Here is a 6,186-nt window from a genome sequence, read left to right on the forward strand (position 1 = left end):
TGTATCAGTCTGCATGAAGATTTATATTAGCCACTAATATTTTCACTGCTGTAACACTAAATAAGGAATGTGAAGGTGCATAAGGTATCCTGTTGGGACAATTTGGTGTACTGCATGAAACATGTGGGGCCACTTGTAATGCCAGCTATACAGTCATTCAAGAGAGCATGAAATACTGACCAAGGAGACACCAGCATCAACAGGTTCCATCTGTTGTACCTCTCCTGAAAATTGGCATAATCACTTCCTTTTGCCACAATCCAAATGATTGTCTGTTCTCCTGAGACAGGTGAAAAACAGTGCCTATGTTGTTCATGTCTGATAAACAAAGACATTGACACCATGAGGTAGAGGCTAGTTTTCTTTTGTTCAAGTTACTATAAAATGAACTTGCCATTTATTTATAAACTTTAAAACTACCCAAGGGAATCTCGCAAAATTTCACCTGTTCTCCAGTTTTCAATCTTTGTACTGCAGTGTGGAACATTTCTATGATGTGATCAAGAATACTGCTGTTACAATTGAAGTCATTAACTGCCATTTCCTGGAAAAATCTGGAGAAGTAAAAAATAAAATAAACAACTTTTCCATCTTCTCTGATAAATGTAAGAAATTTAGATCAAGGTTTGTACCTAGTCAAAAAATTGCATGATCTGTAGATCATTCCAAAGAGCAATACAAAAGTCATCATGATCATCACCCTCATTCAAGGTATTTTCTCAAAATAAAAGAATGAGGGATCACCTACAAAAAGTTTTCACAGTAATGGAAGTTGATTTGTGATTAAAATGGTCAAACCAATTCACACATTTCCAAAACTGAGCTTAATTCAACAAACACCAAGTAAATGCTACCTACTACATTACCATACCATACTGAGACTTCTTTAAAGATCATAAGATTTAGAATTGTCCAGAGATTTTTTGAGGTGAGATGTAACAAATTGGTAATACAAAAATGTCTCTTCTATTACTCTGTTAAAGATTTTACTATTATTCATTCACATAAATAAATTTAGTCACATGGAATGATAAAAAGGAAACATTATTTTGAATGACACTGCCTGGCATTAGAAATGCTTGGGAAAATATTGCATAGTCAGTAGCTAAGTGAAGAATTAATCAACAACCAAAATAGATTAGAAACTGTGATTCTGGTCCAGTGTCCTCTTCAACTGCTAAAAGAAGCCTTAAAAGGAAGAGGACTGACACTGGACCATGTGGAATAATTGTGTATGACAGAATCAAATGGAAATTAGTCATGAGTGTGTGAGGAATGAAGCAGCTATGGAGGTGCCACATATCGATGGTTTCATGCAGGTGTGGTAGTGGAGAGTACTTGCTATGAAGGAGCCTTATTCTATCAAACTGCCCAAGCCATGCAACTGATCCACATAAAGTGAGGGCAGTACTTTCTCTTCTCTGTCAGGGACCAAGTGTGAATGTGAAAGTTGTATGTTGTATCTTGGCAACCAAAGTTCCTGGGGGAGACAGTACATGAGCTATGCTCATGCTGTCCCATTTCCATGTCTACTTTTATCCAACTTACTCTTAAAATTGTGGATGTTTCCTGCACAAACCACTTCCTCTTCCTGTTCTTTCCATGATTCTATGCTTCTGCTCAGGAGGCTATACTTCACCTCTCTCCAGCAAGTGGTCATCTTCATTCTCTGTGTCCTCTAGTTTCTCTCATTCCACACATACGGATCTTTTCTATGGAACTTCTTCACTTCACTTGCCATCCTGCACATTGCTAATAGATCTTCTCTCACTCTTTTTTCTTCCAGTGTCAAAAGCTTAATGTTATTAAGTCTTTCCGCATATTGCAGGGTCTTTAGTTCTGGCACCATCTTTGTTGCTACTCTGTGTACCCTTCTCAGCTTTTTTTACATGTTTCTTCTCATGGGGTGACCAGACCACTGCAGCATATTCTAACCCTGGTCATATCATTGTGATTTACTGTTTTCTTCACTATTTCCTCATCCAAATATATGATTGCCATCTGTATGTTTCTTAATAGTTAAGAATTTCTCCTGTTATTTTCTTATGTGCTTCTCCAGAGATATATTTTCCATCACAGTCACTACTGGAACTTTTTCCTTTGCCACTCTAGTCTCATTTCCCATCTTAATAGTCATATGAACATCTTTTGCCACTCATGCCAAATTACTTTTTTTTTATTATTATTTTTTTTTTTTTTTACATTTGGCAAGCTTAAGCTCCATATGCCATCTACTCCAATCCCATATTTCATCCAGATCTCTATGTAGTGCCTCACAATGACTCATGCCTCACCTGTCTTAGGAGTATTGTATCATCTGCAAACACTCATATAACATGTTACTCCATCCACCATATAATTTTACCATATCATTTTAATATGCAGTATAACAAACATAACTGGAGCCAAAACAGACCCCTGTGGGACTCCACTTATCATGGGACACCAGTTTAAAGTTTTGTTTTTGATTTCTCTATTTATTAGGAAGTCTTCCAGCCACTTCAGTAGTCCAACATTCACTCCTCCCACCTTTAGCTTTCATATCAGTCTCCTATGTGACACTTTATCTAAAGCCTTCTTCACATCCAGGTAAATACCATCTGTCAAGTCATCTCTCTTTTGTATTATAGCGATCACTTGTTTGCATTATACCGATCACTTTTGAGTAGAAACATTAAGTTGATAACACACAATCTCCCTCTTCTGAACCCAAGTTGGTTGTTAGACATATCTTAATACATCCATTTCTTTTTATCGATCTCCTGCGCAATTTCGCTATTACACTGGTAAGTGACACTGATCTGTAATTTAATGGTTTTTCCTTTTTTTTTTTTTTTTTCTCCATTCATAGATCAGTTCGCTATCTTCCTGTCTTGTGGGACTTTCCTCCCAGAGAGGTACCTATGCCTTTGCATACTTTCTCTGCCAGTTCATTAAATTCCCTTAGAATCCATCCTGACACTCCATCCAAATCTGGTGAACAAAGAAAATTATGATTAACAGACTAAAGGAAACATTTTTCCTCTGATGCCTCACTCTCTCTGGGAAAATATCCCAGGAGCACAGCACAGAGGAGCTTCGAGCTTTGCCTATACATTCGCTCATTGTTTATTCAACCCATGTCCCTCAACTAGCACCTCTTGAATAAAAGCTCATCAAATTAGTTATACATAACCGCTTTCGTGTAAAGTTATATATATATATATATATATATATATATATATATATATATATATATATATATATATATATATATATATATATATATATATATATATATATATATATATATATATATATATATATATATATATATATATATATATATATATATATATATTTTTTTTTTTTTTTTTTTTTTTTTTTTTCTAGAAATTCTGGCAGCTGCTTCTTTATCACCTTTTAACAGATCTTACATACTATGCTGGTCATTAATACTGGTCAATAGTGTAATGGTTCTTCATTCTTTCCACTTTTATAAATTGGCACTTCCATTCCTTAGACACTCTTCCAGTTGATATTGAGCAATTTATTATGTCATATACTGGTTCAATTAGTTGTTTTCTGCACTTGATACTCCATCTGGTCTGGTTGCTTTTCTTTTTTTTCAGTTCCTCCATCGTTTTATAAACTACTTCGTTATAGTAATTTCCCCCATTTGCTTTTTTGTCTCCTCGTCTTGTGGTTCTTTAAATTCTGATCCTTCTGTGAAAACTTGTTAAAACTTTTTGTTTTAGCAATTCACTCATGTCGTTTTGGGGTCTTCATATTTCATTTCCATCCTTTAATCTTTCTATTTTTTTTTTTCTTCTTTTTTAATTCTTCCATTTATGAATCAGTAAAACAGTTTTTGGTTCGTCCTTGCATTTTTCAACTACACAACAACCTTGAGATGCGAACAGACTGACATACGAGTTTTTTTGAGATACGAGTCGCGATCTGGTCTTTTTTTTTTTTTTTTTTTGTTTGTTTGAGATGTGAGCGAAATTTTGAGATACGAGTTGTGCTTAGGGATGCTGCCGCTAGTCAGCGCACTGGTCCAGCATCAGCTGATCCAGTATCCACATGATCGCGCAGCGAGTTTGATCTCGTCTCTGTGCTCGTTCTTTCATCATTTTCACATTATTTACTTACCTTTTTATGTGTGATATCATGGGGCCGAAGAAAATTAGTGCAAAGGACAGTGGTGAGAAGAAGAAAAAAAAAATGATGTCAATAGACGTGAAGCAAGAAATAATAGAAAAAACATGAGCGTGGTGTGGGAGTGCTTGAACTGGCAAAGTAGTATGACCGTAGTACATCTACAATTTATACTATCCTTAAACAAAAGGATTCAATCAAAAGTGCAACACCAACGAAAGGAACTACAATTCTGAACCAGTTAATAACAAACATCCATGGAGAGATGGAGAAGCTTCTGCTTGTGTGGTGAAAGAGAAAGAGCTGGCAGGAGAGTGTCGGCGGCTATAATATGCAAGAAGGCGCGTATTATTTACGGCGACTTGAAGAAACAAGCACCACCTACTTCAGCAGAAGCAGCAGAAGGTTTATTTAAAGCAAGTCATGGCTGGTTCGAAAATTTTAAGAAGGGAACTATCTTCCACTCGGTGGTGAGGCATGGTGAAGCTGCAAGTGTTGACGTTAAGACAGCGGAGGATTACACGTCACACGTTTTGCTTCACTTATTGAGAAGGAAGGCTACATCGCCCCACAAGTTTTCAACTAATGAAACGCGACTATTATGGAAGAAAATGCAGAGGAGAAGCTGCCACGCCATAAACCTATGAAGGACCGTCTGACTTGCATTGTGTGCAAATGCTAGTGGTGACTGTAAAGTCAAGCCACTTCTAGTGTATCACTCGGAAAATCCTCGAGCCTTTAAGACGAACAAGATTCCTAAAAAGAAACTGCAGGTTATGTGGCGCACCAATGCTAAGGCATGGGTTACTCGGCAGTTTTTTACCGAATGGGTAAATCTCGTCTTTGGTCCTACAGTGAAGAAGTATCTTCAGGGGAAAAAACTCCCGATGAAAGCATTACTCATTCTGGATAATGTTCCAGCGCACCTACCTGGCCTTGAAGATGACATCCTCGACGAATTCAAATGCGTGAAAGTCCTCTACCTCCCAACACGACTGCAATCTTACAACCTATGGATCAGCAGGTCATCTCCAACTTTAAAAAGCTCTACACAAAGTATTTGTTCCGCCGCTGCTATGAGGTGACCGAGAATACTAATCTAATCCTTCGGGAGTTCTGGAAAGAGCACTACAACATCGTGATATGCTTACGCATTAATGACTTGGCATGACAGGGGGTTACAAGAAAAGGTTTCGAATCTTGAGCTCCGCAAGGTAAGAGTTATGTCCTGATGTTGCAGACAGGGAGTTCGAAGGATTTGAACCCGAGATTGAACCCGAGTCAGAAGTGTTGGAGGAGATTGTGTCCCTCGGAATGCTGATGGGTCTGGAGGTAGATGAGAGTGACGTTCACGAACTCGTCGAGGAACATGAATTCTCAACAGACGAGTTGAAGGAGCTACAGATGATGCAACATACGGAGGTTCTGCAGATTAGTAGAGAGGAGGAGGTAGAACCAGAGGAAATGATTTCTACAAGTGAAATTAAAGACATGCTGGCAATATGGGAGAAGCTTTCAAGTTTCATTGAAAAGAAACACCCAGAAAAAGTTTCAACTGGTCGTGCTTCATCACTTCATAAAATGTTGCGGAAATGAGTCAAACAAGTCTCATTAAAGTGAGACTTGTTTGACTCATTTCCGTAACATTTTGGAAGGCAGGCGAAAGTAAGGCTCTTTTGGATAGGTTCTTTTCAAAAGACCTGCAAGTGAAAGTGCTGAAAAAGTGCCAAAAAGAAGAGAAAAAAAAAAAACGGAGGATAATTGAAAAATGTAGTGTTGTGTTAAGCTAAGTCTAAAGTTAAACTGCATTTTTTTTTTTTTTTTTTTTACAGTTAAGAATGTGCCGTTTCAGTTTCAGGGAAAGTGCAGTTTTAGTTTGGTTTAAAGTAAAGAAAATGCAGTTTTGGTTTTGTTTAAAGAAAGTGCAGTTTTAGTGAAGTTTTAGTGCAGTTTTAGTTTACGTTTAATGTTGACATATGAATGGTGCCTGCATCCCTTCCTCCCTCCCTCCTCCTCCGCCATCCACCTCCGTTAGCCGCAAACGTC

The 6,186-nt window shown here is 37.5% G+C and overlaps 1 long non-coding RNA gene across 1 annotated transcript in view; it reads right to left on the bottom strand.

Moving 5' to 3' along the window:
• LOC135102206 (uncharacterized) overlaps positions 1-6,186 on the bottom strand; it is a 6,655-nt gene extending 469 nt beyond the window's left edge. The window contains exons 1-2 of the long non-coding RNA XR_010269590.1: positions 5,071-6,186; positions 1-554 (exon numbers count right to left, since the gene is read on the bottom strand). The exon at positions 1-554 is cut by the window's left edge and continues 469 nt beyond it. This is a non-coding gene — a long non-coding RNA (uncharacterized LOC135102206). The remainder of the gene's footprint in view (positions 555-5,070) is intronic.

The sequence above is a fragment of the Scylla paramamosain genome, chromosome 7 (genome assembly GCF_035594125.1).
Source record: "Scylla paramamosain isolate STU-SP2022 chromosome 7, ASM3559412v1, whole genome shotgun sequence".
Taxonomy (NCBI): domain Eukaryota; kingdom Metazoa; phylum Arthropoda; class Malacostraca; order Decapoda; family Portunidae; genus Scylla; species Scylla paramamosain.